General features: G+C 46.3%; 1 protein-coding gene across 3 annotated transcripts in view; it reads right to left on the bottom strand.

The window, feature by feature from the left end:
* SEMA5A (semaphorin 5A) overlaps positions 1 to 13,700 on the bottom strand; it is a 249,848-nt gene extending 236,148 nt beyond the window's left edge. Inside the window, exon 1 of one of the 3 annotated variants that reach the window (XM_053247465.1) lies at positions 13,140 to 13,700. The gene's annotated coding sequence lies outside the window, so the exon portion shown is untranslated. Of the gene's footprint in view, positions 1 to 12,567; positions 12,776 to 12,863; positions 12,985 to 13,139 lie in introns of those variants that run through there. The other 2 variants (XM_053247467.1, XM_053247466.1) reach the window with 2 other exon arrangements.
* Positions 13,701 to 14,169: the final 469 nt, after the last annotated feature.

Here is a 14,169-nt window from a genome sequence, read left to right as displayed (position 1 = left end):
GCGGTGTCCCAGTTTTGGCCTTGTTCCATTGGTGCTTGCCATTTCTACTTTTCTGTGATGGCTACAAATGGAATTCTCCTTCACACACGCACATCTGAAAATGTAGAAACGGGGACCACTCTGAAAGGTTTCTTAACTAGAGACCACAATACTTCCCTTCCCCACAGAAGCACATACCGGTAGCTGTGTTGTGGTAGGTTGTTATTGTATCATCATTTGGACACACCAACAAAAGTGACCCAAATCCACTGGATCAGAAATGCAATATGGGTCAGACTTGACAAAAGACAAGGGAAATATGGTATTTTTCTAATGTAATTCATGCACTGGTTGAATATAAACTTTGAAGGCTGACTTAGATCTTACTGAATATCTGGGCAAATAGACCAGGCATTGACAGAAAGGTCAAATTTCTAGACATGCTAAAGGACTGTGCCTTAGAACAGTTGGTCACGGAACCAACCAGAGAGAAGGGGACTTTGGACTTAATCCTGAGTGGTGCCCAGGACCTGGTACAAGCTGTTAGAGTTATAGAACCATTAAGGAACAGTAACCATAGTAAGATCCAATTCAGCTTAAATGTGAGTGACGCACTGCCAAAGAAGTCCAACACAGACAATTTGGACTTCAGAAGAGGAAACTTCCCCAAAATGAGGGGACTGGTAAAAGAGAACATCAGGAGAGTCAAATCACTCCAGAAAGCATTGGACTTATTTAAAACCACAATAATAGAAGCTCAGTTGGAATGTATACCAAGAAGGAGGAAAGTACCATTAAGTTAACGAGGATGCCAGCATCGCTAACAAGTAGAGTCAGGGATGCTATAAAAGGGAAAACAACTTCCTTCAGAAAATGGAAGTCCTGCCCAAATGAAGAAAACAGAAAGGAACATAAACTCTGGCAAAAGAAATGTAAAGAGACATTCATTCATTGATTGATTGACTGAGTGCCGTCAAGTCAGTATCAACTCTTAGCAACCACATACATAGATTATCTCCAGCATGATCTGTCTTCAAATTGGCCTTTATGGTCTCTCAGTGGTGTATTCATTGCTGTCATAATCAAGTCCATCCACCTTGCTGCTGGTCATCCTCTTCTTCTCTTTCCTTCAACTTTCCCCAGCATTATGGACTTGCCAAGGGAGCTGGGTTTTCACATAATGTTTCCAAAGTATGATAGTTTGAGCCTGGTCATTTGTGCCCTCGAGTGAAAATTCTGGATTGATTTGTTCTATGATCCATTTGTTTGTTTTCCTAGCTGTCCATGGTATTCTCAAAAGTCTTCTCCAGCACCAAAGTTCAAAAGCGTCAATACTTTTTCTATCTTGCTTCTTCAAAGTCCAGCTTTCGCTTCCATAGAGTGTCATGGGAAAAGCCATTGTCCGAATGATTCTAACCTTTATAGGTGCAGACACGTCATGGCATCTAAATATCATTTCCAAGGCCTTCATTGCAACCCTACCATAGGAGATGGTGCACTTTTTTCTGCTATGGAGCAGCTCGGCTTTCCCACATCTTCACTCTTCAAATGACAAACACAGTTGCCTTCAAATTCAACACCAACTCCCTGTTCATCCTTCACTCCCACCCCCAGGGGCCACCTATGTTTTTCCCCAAGCTTTTTGAAAGTATGAGATTCAACATTTATATGGTGCCTTTAAAAAGGAAACCATGCTTTAAACCTGAGAAAACACTGCTTGGGACTAGAGATGTGGTATTGCCACAAATGCAAGCCAGAACAGAGTAAGAACCCTGCTAACTGGGCAAAGAGGCGCCTTTTATAAGTGATGATTCTCTTTATTTAGCAGGGGGAGAGCAACTGGCCCTATCCTCACCCAGCACATTAGCCCTCCAGCATCTGTTGCTGGAATCTATTTGATGTTTCTTTTTCTAAGACAGGAAGGGGAAAACTTGTTAATAGGTTGGCTACTACCATCCTAGTGCCTCAGCCTTACCTCAGCACCAGGAATATTTAGCATGCTTACTTGCATATGAACATGTCTTATATTGATTGGTCCATCTATTGGTCCACCTAGACATTAAATCCTACATAGCTAGTCTCTATAAAGACTTTTAATAGCTGTGGACACTGCTAAGCAGAAAACACTCATTACATAGTGTAATGATAGATACATAGTGTAATGTAGATAATAGTGTAAACTTTGCAATTAAACAAATACTTCTGTTCTACTACATTTTACTCTTCTCTCACGCCCAGAAGGGCTACTATATATAGCATGCCTTCAGCATTAGCATGCCTACAATCACTGGCACTTTTCTTCAATACAAAGCAATCTGATAACTATGATAACTACTCCTTATTTTATCTTGATACATAGTCTACCTAAATTGTAGAAAAGCTACAAAGACAAACTTTGGCACAATTATCAGAAACCTCAGAAATTTAATTTCTGGTTCAAATGCACATTTTGAAATACTTTTTTTCTTTTAGCAAGTTCACTTTCTGAAAACTCAACTTGAGATAGGTCATATGCTGAAGATCACCACTACCCCTTTTAGAGCAGCAGAGCAGGCAGAACAATGAAGAGTTTCTTATCCCATAAGCAGATGCAGTCTCTCAGTTCATGTCAGAATTAGTTGGGGCATAAGCTGTGAGCTTCTTGGTTTGTGGCCTTGTGGTGAAGAAGCAGAGGAAAAGGGGGCAATATTGCCTTCCCAAGGCCCAGCACGACTCCACTTCCCCTCCCCAGGCAGCCTACTGGTTGACCCTGACCTGGCTATTACCACTTCCTGGTGAGCAGATGGCAGCAAGGTCAGGTCAAGGCCCCAATGGTGGCAAAAGGCCCATCACCCCAACAGCACTCCCGCGTTCACATTGCACAAATCACAAAGATCAGAAGCAGCAAGAGAGTTCTCAGTTTGCATGTCCTGCCTCTTCCAAGTTAAAAAGGCCCACCCAGGAGCCAGATCCCTCAAAATCCTGCAATCAGAACTGCAGACAAGACCTAGGTCTTTGCCTGGGCAGACATAATTCTGATTTTGTCTGTGTAGCTTCCTAGACTCTTCTTTTGAACCTCTGCTTATCCTCCAGTTTCCCCTCTCCCTATCACTAAATGCAAGTTAACAATAACACAATAGATCAAAGATCATAAAACAGCAAAAGCAAAATAAAATGCTGCAGCATCAACAAGGGCAGGTTAAAAGCAATTCCACTGGTGTTTTAAAAGGTCTGGGAAAATAAGCATGTCTGCATGGATTTGAACTAACAGCCTCTTGCTCCTTAGACAAGCTGCTTCCCCGCTGCACCACTGCAGCTGATTCACATACAATGCATTACAATAATCAAGTCTCAAGCAGTGTTCCCTCTAAGGTGTGCACATGCTCACACATTTTTAATGTCCCCTCAGTTAATTTTATATCCCACCCAGGTTGAATCAGGAAGGCCCAACTCTGAATGCACATGCACACACACTGCTTTGATACTTCTGCCCAGAACAAAACTCAAAAATGTAAGAGTACACTGGTCTCAAGGTTACCAAAGCACGGGTAACTGGAGTTAGGCTCTCTCTGTTCAGCAGGGGTGGGGTCACAGCTGCTGTGTCAGCCTTAACAGAAGGAAGGTTCCATGTGTCACTGAGGCCACTTCAGTCTTGATGGACAATGCTGCATCAACCAACATCCCCAGACAGTGAATCTGATCCTTTGGTGGGGAGAGTGCAACCTCATATAGGAGAAGCTGAACACCATCTTGATGATCTGAGGAACCCACCAGCAGTTCCTCAGCTTTGTCAAGATTGAGTTTCCATTCACTGGCCATCATCCAGCCCATCACTTAACCCAAACACCAATCTAGCTCCTCCACTAACTCACCTCAATTAGATAAAAAGGGGAAAGAGAGTTGGGTGGCGATAGTGTAACTAATGGCACCTCACTTCAAATTTCCAGATCAAATTTCAAGTCAGAGGTTTCATATAGTGTAGGTTTTGTTATGGGGGACAAAATGGAACCTCACAAGTCCCCACAGAATAAAAACTGTGTGGCTGCTCAGTAGTACCCTCCACAGCATCACCTTCTGGAATAAGCTCTCCAAGTAAGAACAGAACCACCCCAACAACACCACACCTCCAACTACAGTCTATTCAGAAGAATACCAAAGTTTATAGCATTGAAAACCACTGAGAAATCCAGGAAGAGCAGCAAATAGGGATGTACACTATTTGGAACTGGCAGGAGCTGGTTTGATGGTGGGGGTGGGTGGGATAACTTTAAGGGCAGGGGAGGGTGCACTTACCCCTCCCTCCACATTCCCCCTGCCGGCACTGGCTGGAAAACCAGTCTGGCGGGGCAGCAGCGTACCTCCCTGATGCCCCATCCGCTCTTCGAACTGGAAGTAGGTGGAAGTAGCGAGCGCTAGTGTGCACGTTGGGTGCGTACATGTGCACACATGTTGCGCTTGCTGATGTGTGCACACATGCTCGCTACTTTCGGTCCAAAGAGCGGACAGAGCAACAGGGAGTTACATTGCTGCCCCTCTGGACTGGTTTTCCAGCCAGCGCCAGCAGAGGAAAAGTGGAGGGAGGAATAAGTGCACCCTCCCCCACCCTTAAAGTTATCTCACCCCCGCCGTCGAACTTTCGAACCTGCCAGTGTTTGAACCTGTTCGGAGGCCTGTAAAAGGGCCTCCAAACAGGTTCGTGCACATCCCTAGCAGCCAAGTCACACTAGCCCTGTCTCTCTCATAACATAGGTCAACCATCAGGGTGACCAAGTTAGTTTTGATGCCAAACCAAAATGGATATGGGTAATCAGTTGCATCCAAAAGAGTCTGATGTTTCACAGCAACCACCTGATTGATTTTGCCCAGGAATTGTCTGTACAGATGATTTTTCTACAAAGTAAAAAAGAGCAGTGGTTGATAATAGAAATCCATTAGTAAATTTTATAATAAAATCTACCACATTTCAACCACAGTTTGAAGAATTCACATTGCAATTAAGATTGCCAGGCAGCTTTCCAGAAAATACCAAGTGCACATGCAAGAGGTTCAATAAAACCACAAGAAAGAAACCCCCTGCTCATCTCAGATTGCAAAACCCAGTCCAGGTTAGAATATACAATATCCTAATCCAAACACACTGACACTCAAGTTTGATGGACCTCTTCTAGACTAAATTGCAGTGTTTTCCAAACTTTCTACCATAAAGGAATGTCTTCTCTGTTGACTTGCCTGCTAAGGAATCCCTATTGCACTGCAGAGGATTCTCACATATATTCTAGGGCACATACATATGATTTACATGGAGTGCCGGCCATATCATCAGTGCTTCACCCACTCACTGCATGAAATAAGAGTGCACTAGAACCTACCCACCACTGCCCTACAGAAGGAAGATCGATAGCAATAAACAAAGTCTATTAGAGTAATTTGTCTGCTCTATTACTGATCTTCTCATCAATGAGACCCTGGACAACCTTCTGAGGAACAGAAGTAGAATGAAAGTTTGCTTTCAGAAGTTACCAGGTCCAGAGCTGCAAGAGCTGGGCATTGTGCACATATGATCCAAGTGTACACAACACCTTGTGTATGTGCTTGGCTTCACATCCCAACCGTTACTACAATTTTTTTAATGCCAGTTGGAGAGATTTTCACTGACAGGGAATCCAAATGCATGCTCCTTGCTTACTGCCCCATAACATTTAGGCCTTCCTCTAGCCTTCCTTCCCCCTCACTTTGTTGGAGTAGTAAACACATCTGCCAGAAAAAGCACACCCTGGGGCAACATTTTAAGGCTGTATAGGGCTGCTTCTTGAATGGCATAAGGGGATGCACTTATCTGCCAAATCAAAAATTTCTCTCTGAAGGCTGTGTCAACAATACCTAATTTTACCTGCAAATGCCTGTTTTTGCTCCAGGATTCCTCAGATTTCTGAGGGATTCGAAATAGCAGACTGCCACCTGTTCTTGGCTGGCCAATTTTGCAATGCTCCAGCCTAGATGTCAAAACTAGTCTAGCATGAACAGCTGGCAAAAAGTATATGTCACAGAGAGGTCAGTTTGAAATACGCTTTGGCATGGCTGATAAAACACTCATTCTTTCATGTCAGCAATACTTTACAGCGACAAATTGGAAAAGACAAAAAACGTGTGGATTGTATTTTATAGCCAAGTCCATGAGGGAATGCGCTGGATGTGAAAGCATGGAACAGAAGCCAATCAAGTCTCTTGTTTTTTTAAATAACATTTATTAGACAAGTACACACAACTATAAACAGTGTTTAAACCCAGATGTCACTGCACAGCAGGAGATAGAGAGCCCAATTTAAAAGAGTTCTTTGGCAAGTGGTGAACCTTCCCCCACTCCTGCACCTCACCTCCCTGCTGCTGTCTTCTTAAGTGTGTTGCTCTCAGTTAGGCTCACTTCTAGTACTGGGGCCCAAACTAGGGGGGAAAGGTATCCAAGGAGAAGGGCTATGAGGTGGTAAGTCGCAGATGGGGGACCCCTGACCTGCATGCCCATCCACTCCTTACATTAGATCCCCAACCCCTTTGCTTCCTACACAACTGCAGCAGAGCAGCTATTGCTGCATCTAGTTTTGTCCACAGTTCAAGCCATTTTTAAAAGCATCTTACTAGCTTTCTTCCTTCAGAATAATTTCATTTCTCTTGCTAAACAGTTAATTGCAGTATAATTATATGCTACATTCTAAGCACTCATAATACTGAGAGAGTGTTAATTTCACCCAGTTACACTGTCAGGGTTGGTACCAGTGCAGATCTTGGAGAATCATGAGATCATCTGGGGTTACAAGTCTGCAGTGGAACAATCACCAGCACCTGCATACCTGGCTGGAGTCATAAGAGACTGAGAAATGGAAGGGAAAGGGGCAGGACCTGTCGGAGATGAACTTCCAGTGCATCAACCTTTTGCACCAACTGTCCTAATGACCACTAGGGGCATTGGGAGTAGAGACAGTGAGCAAGGGTCTCCCTATCTGTCCCTACTCTATGACCCCTGAACTGACTCTGCAGCACTTCCTCTGCTGAGTCACAATCCTTCCTTTCCTCCTAGAGAGCAGATGGAAACATCTCTCTCTCTCTCTCTCTCTCTCTCTCTCTCTCCTTACCTATCCACTATGTATGTAGTCCTTTAGATTAGATATAGGTCTTTCCTATCTAAGTGTATTTAACCAATAAATATTTAGTGTTTAATCATACAAGGATCTCCATGTGTTTTCTCTAAATAGCTGCAATATCCAAACCATCCTCTGCTACCTACTCTGTAACTAGGGATGTGCATGCTGCCGAACCAGTCCGGATGGGCACGGGGGGGGTTGTAGTTTTAAGGGCAGGGGGGTAGTACTCCCCCCCCCCCCGCTCTTCTCCCTCCGGCGCTGTGGTTTTTGCAAAAGTTTCTGGGGTGGCAGCGTTCCTCCCTGCTGCCCCTGGCCCCGTCGTTAGCCTGCTAGAGCTCAAATACGCTACACGCATGCACCCGTTCTGGTGCGTGTGTGCACTCGCCGCCACGCGCACACGTTCCATACACGTCACACGTTGATGTGTGACGTCTGCAGAGCGCACGCGCGGCAGCGGCGAGTGCGCACGTGTGCCAGAACGGGTGCATGCGTGTAGCGTATTTGAGCTCTAGCAGGCTAACAACGGGACCAGGGGCAGCAGGGAGGAACGCTACCACCCCAGAAACTTTTGCAAAAACCACAGCACCAGAGGGGGAAGAGTAGCGGGGGGGGGGAGAGCAGGAGACACCCCCCGCCCTTAAAGCTACAACCCCCTCCGTGCCGAGCCGCCGGACCGGCTCGGAACCGGACCGGTTCGGAGCCCTCCAGAATGGCCTCCGAACCAGTTCGGGCACACCCCTATCTGTAATTGGAGTGTGTGCTCATTCCTTAGTGCTCTGCTGTTTTACTTCCTGTGGGTAAAAATCAACAACTTCTAACAGGTCCGTCTTCCTCAGGCTCCAGGATGGGCACGTTTGGGAACAGCCTTTGGCTCTCCCTGCCTTGCCAGGCCAGAAGAGTTTCCATGTCAGGACTGGATTTTTTTTTAATCTTGACAACAGACTAGTTTAGGTCTTGGCCATATGGTTCACTCTCTTCTTATGCCACATCCCTCCATTCTGCTCCTTTTGGACCTATACCTCAGCTTCAACCCCAACCAGTGAACCTTTGGAGGACAGACCCTTTCTAAGCAGGCCTTGAATCTTTCAGGCCAACAACTGCTGGAGCCCTAACCTAAGCAACTCCAGCCAGTTCCTGTTAGGTACTCAAGCTTGGCTTTGCCTTGGCTACCCACAGTTTAGCACACTGGAATGAAAGTTAAGGAAGAAAGTAGGGGGACAGTCATCAGAGGAGCTTGTGTAACATTATTATGTTTGCCCCTCTTTGCCCTTGCTAAGTGAGCAAAGAGACACCTTTTAAAAGTGGTGATGCTCTTTATATAGCGGGGGAGAGCAATTGGCCCTATCCACCCCTAGCACAGCATCTCTCCAGCTGGCTTTAAAAATAAAATAAAATTGTGAGCCCTTTGTGAACAGGGACCCATTTTATTTATTTTTCCCCCAATGCAATTTTGGCACTGGACAGCTTAAAACACACACACACCCCTTTCAAATACTTTTTACTACCACCTATGGAAAGCAAGTAGAGTCCTTGGCAGTCTCCAACCAAAATCTTGGGTTCTCCACAATGCCCTGGCATGACACTGTGTCTGAGCAGAAAACCAAGATGGTAGCTGGCAGCTGCCACAATCTCTGCTTCCACCACTGCTGCTGTAGGCAGTGGTGAGAAGTTTTTAAAAACCATGCAACACTAAGAGGAGCACTGGGGAAAGGAGATCTTAGGACAGGTTCTGTCAAGGAGTCACTGCCACTCCACAAACCAGAAGGACCCACCAGTGGACAATCTGAGCTAATAGCAGCCCATGCTGTTTAGGAGAGTGCTAGCGGGGGGGGGGGGAATGGTGGAGCAGGGATGGGCAGGTAGGAAGCACCTTCCTCGTCCACTAAAGTTATACCCCCAACCCTCCAAACCAGCTCGAACGCAGGACCTTCAAACCGGTCCGGTACTCCAGAAAAGGAGTGCCGAACTGGTTCCATGCACAACCCTAGCTGAAAGGTATGCATTTGTAACTTTCAGCTCCATGAATTTGTATAAAACTTGCCTTTAAAAAAGAATTCCATTTAATCTAGTGGTCATGATGACATCTTGAGGCAGTGAATTCCACAAGCTAACAATGCATTGTGTGAAAAAGCATGACACCTTTCTCAGGAAAGTTTCATTCCCTCACAGTTGCCACAGTAAGGAAGCCTTGCTCTGCTCAAACTCCTGAAGCCATTACTACTTGCCCTTTCTTCAGAGGCCCCTTACAAACGACTGTTGCCTCTCCTCCTCACAGCCAGTGTTGCAAAAGCTTTCAGAAATAATGGTTTAAAATTGCTAGTACATGCTCCACCCACTGCAAAACACAAATCTTCTTTTCTGCAGTAGAAACATGCCCAGTGCCTTACACAAATCTTCTTTTCTGCAGTAGAAACATGCCCAGTTCAATCAGGCCTGAACAGCAGAGAGCCCATCATGGGCCAACTGCATCCCTTTCACGGATTATCTGAAGCCATGGAGGGAACACCTAACGGGGGGGGGGGGAATGCTGTCCAGCAATACAGCAGCAGCTATAACTCTTGAGTTAAGTAAGTACTATTTTACCCTCAGAACCATTTGAGTTGTGCAGTCCTGATTTAGATAAATAATTAATAGATCGCTGACAGAAATTAAGAGACGTGGTCTTTTCTTTGGCACTAGGCAGGTACTGTATATAGGGTACATTTTAAAAAACAAACAAAACATCGAGGCAATATTAGCTAGCCTTTCCGAAATATAGGTCCTAACCAAATGTGTCTTCCCACATCCAGTATGAAAAGTGGGCCCTAGGTATAAATTTGGTATTATACTGGGTTAAATTTTACTTCCTACCCAGGAAGGGCTAATGTAAGCCTAATGGCTGGTTCACACATTTGTACACATCATTTCATTTCTCTGCACTTGATGACTGGGAATAAGTGAATGTGTGAAGACTCCATTGAAAAGCATTGCTGCTAACGCTGTGTAAAGAAATAGGGAAGTTTTATCTATGGGGTTCAATCTCCGACGGCAGTTAATGCGCGCAAGGCATCACTCAACGTTGCAGTCAAAGGCCAAACACACAGGTGTGAACCATCTTTAGGACCCTCTCCCTTCTCAGAAATGAAGGTCTAATCGGGCCCACACTGGCCATTATTAACATAACACTAGATTACGCCATTTCTTTACAGTATAGTTTCATCCCACTCACATGCATTGGGGAAAATGCTGAACAAGCAAAATGTGTGTACTTTTCATTTCTGAACTACCTCAAAACAAAGAAGAATATACATATAACAATTCTCTTCCCGTTTGCTCATTTTAAACAGATGTGAGATTATATGCCTGGAAGGGGGACGGGAATGATAAACTTCAAACTCTTGCCTGTCCTAAACTCAAGTGGTATCTTCAAATGTGTAAGCCTTTGTGCTTCACAGAATGCTTTAATGGCTGCTTCAATTTATAGCGTGGCATTAAAATAAATTTTAAAAAGCCGCCCCAGAGCATATTTGCTTTAATGGCATGGTGTTTAAATTGACTGAGCATTTCTAAAAGATGTGCTGTTTCTGGCCCTGCAAAAGCTACTTGTTTCTTAAAAGTGTAATTATTCGACTTACTATCACATTAGGATATTGGTTATATGCACACCTATAAATCTGCCAGAACAGCTTATGTTCAGAGATGTGTCTAGCAATCATTTTGTCAATGAAAATGTCATAAGGATACCAATATGTTTAAAATGTAGCATTTACACTTGGCAATGGCAACCAAACCAATACTCATTTATCAAGTTAACTCCACACAATAAGGAAGGTTTACATTACACACCAGGCTATTCTTCATGGAATTAAGGATCAATAATCAAAGTGTTCTCTTGGACTTCATACACATTTTTTAAAAGTTTATTTTATGAGCAAGCAGAACACAGTTAGCATTCTGACTTCTGATTAGAGAGTGTCTACCAAGGACAATTTCACACATTACTAATAATAAGAAGGCACAGGAGCAAACACGGTTTGCACTGAATATGCGCTCAGTAGGAAGCTACACCTCTCAAAGCCCTCCCAACAAAGTTACCATATGATGCATATGTTTGAAAATGTCTGTTTGATGCATTTCACACTTTATATGGGTTTGTTTATCATTCCAATGACTGTCATTCACATTTGTATCAAGCATAAAGAAATCTAGTGACATATATATGCATGCTTGAACCTAGCCCCAGTGTGTCAACACTTTGCATATCATGGATGTACATTTCTGAAGTTCAATACAGTGCAATCAATAATTTCCCATTAAAATTTGACATACAAAATGCAAACAATGAAGTATGCTTTAAGAAAATAAAACACCCACATTTGCCTGATTCCTGTTGAGTTTTAGATGGAAGGTCAGAACTCTAGTTTTGTGATGACTTTGAGGAAGTAAACAGATTCCAGCTTTTGCTACTCCTTGCTGCTTTAATTCTTCTTTCTTCTTCAGGTTATTATATTGTTACTAGTTCTGGGCTGCTGATCTGTTTTCAGACTGGGTTTAAGGTATTGGTAAATTGTGTTTCAATGTATTTATTGTTATTTTATAGAAGCCCTCTTGTAGATTGGGTAGAAAAGTGGTATTTATGTCTTTTAAAGAAAAGAAAACAAGCAAGAATCAACATGCAAATTCAAGCGCTTTTAAATGTTAATTACTCTTCAAAACAGCCACACATTAGCTCCAACTTACTGGAGGAAAAGCAGTAACAAACAGAAGATAATCCTTGTTTTGATCATATTTAGATGATTGCTATATCAGGTTTTTTAATTATTTTATTAAATGAATATAGGTCAAGTTCTAAACATCACTTCTAGTATTTCTTCAAATGTAATATGCAGCACAGTCCTATGAATGATCCCTCCGACCATTCACAGGATTCTGCTGCATATTACCTTTGAAGAAATACCAGAAGTGACGTTTCTAACTTGGTCACTGTGTTCAACAAGGATTACTGCAAATGTGTTGAAGACTCCAGGCTTAGCCAACACACCTCCCTTTCAAAAGATCAGAAGTGCCAGATTACGATAAGGATTGCTCTGCTTAATGGTGAACTTCCACACCTTCCTCCACCCATCCCAACGCTTCCCCTCCCAAGCCGATTTCTTTTTACAAGTACCCAGAGAATCAGCTCTTGAGCAGAAGCCTCACTTCTGGCGCCTCCTGCTGGTAAGGGCCCAGACTCCCACAGCAAGGTTCCAGATTGTGCTCAACAGCAATGTGCAGAGAGAGAGAGGAGAAGATCTCGCAAGTGGCAAAGTTTAAATGTTACAGACGGAGAGACCTCCTACGCTGCCGCAGACACTCAGTGAGCACTGTCTGAAGAAGAAGACTCCATATCAGTCCCCCCTTCTCCACTCGTCTTCAAGCTTCTCCACCTTACAACATGCTTGCCCCACAAAGAAGACCCATCGCCACACGAGCAAAGCACGAGCTGTATACCTACCTGCGAGCAGTCGCCATCTCCAACCTGAAGACCACGCAAACGCAATACTGGCGCTCGTCCGCCCTACTCCGTGTGCAACCTCCGGTCCTGCCGACCGACTTGCACCCGCACCCCCTACACAGAAAGAGCGCCCGCCTCAGCCGCCCTCTGAGAAGGTTCACAGACGGTCAAAAGCAAGTTTCTCAAACGACCGCCCGCCGCCGCGCAAGCCCGCCCTACGCACGCGACCGCGTAAACCCCGCAGCGCGCGTTCATTTCGGACGAGCCGTGCCAGCAATCCTCTTGCGCGCACTTACTCTGGCGGAAAGGTGTGCAGCAGGGTCGGGGCGGGACCCAGCCGGGCGGCTACAAGTCCCACTCGATGGCAACCCTACTGAAGTCAACAGGCGGGGTTTCCTTCTGAGTAAACACGGGCGGAGAGCAGCAGCTGATGGGACTTGACCCCCCCCCCCCGCGCCGCCCCTCGCGGGAAGGCGAGCAGCCAGTCCCTTCTCGGCCGTTGGGTGTTTACACAGCCCAGCCGCCGCCACCCCCACCCCTCCCCGCGCACGAGAGAGAGAGAAGTTGCTCACCACAACAGGAGCAGCATCGTGGGGCCCGCGTCGACTGCTCTGGAAAGGGCCGAGGGCAGTCCCCGGGGCGGGCAGCGGAGCACGGCGCCGCCTGCACTTGCCTCGCGACTCATCCAACGCCCCGCGCAGGAGACGACAGCCAGCCTCTGGGCGGCAGAAGGGCTGCAGCAGGCGCAGCGCAGAAACTAGACGGCGGCGCCCCCGACGGGGAGAGGGCGGCTCAGCGCTAAGCGCTGCCCCATGGAGCCAACGCGGGGGAACCCGCGGCGGGCACGGACAGAGCTCTGTTCCCGGCAGCGGCAGGAGGTCCCGGCTGGAGGCGGCGTGAGAGCCGCTGCATGTGCGAGCAGCCAGTTGCTGCTGCGTTGAGGCGGTCGCTCCTCCTTCGCCTTCTCCAGCCCTCCTCGCTGGGGAGGGTGAAACTGGAGCCGCTTTCTCCCCCTCCGCACCGGCTGGGCTCTGCTGCCACCGCACGCAGCTCTCGCCGGCCTTCCAGCCAGCCCCGCTTCTCCGCCTCGCCCCCAAAGACCAAGCAATATGCTCCGACCAGAGAGACCCTCCCTCTCCCCGTTACAATCAAGTGACGTCTCCCTTTTGTGCCTGCGGCTAGTTTCCCAGAGAGAGCCGAGACGGTGGCGATGGTGCAGTCATCATCGTGCCACCCGCACCCACAGGTTACTTTTGGGCAGCTATTCCTAGGAGGACTGCAGGCACTGATGTCAACTTACCAGGCCTCTCAGAGTCTGGCCTGAAGTTGCAGGGGCTTCGCCCTGAAGGGGCTCTTTTCTGCTCGATTTGAGCGTTTGTCGTTAGCCACCCCTGACCAGGTCTAACCAGCTGCCATGTTCCATCCCACCAGGCTCCACTGCCTGACCTGTCAGTGCCAGGGGGCTACTCCTCCGGCACTGGCAGGCTGCTCCCCTCCCCTGCCTCTCGGGGTCTGAGACCTTGGCAAGCAGGCTGCAGAACCTGAGCCCCTCTGCCACAACTTAGTAAGTAAGTTAAAAACCCTCAAAAGCAATGACTCTGA

Source organism: Hemicordylus capensis, chromosome 4 (genome assembly GCF_027244095.1).
Source record: "Hemicordylus capensis ecotype Gifberg chromosome 4, rHemCap1.1.pri, whole genome shotgun sequence".
Lineage (NCBI taxonomy): Eukaryota > Metazoa > Chordata > Lepidosauria > Squamata > Cordylidae > Hemicordylus > Hemicordylus capensis.
Note: the sequence above shows the minus strand (reverse complement) of the source record. Positions and strands in the feature narration are given on the sequence as shown.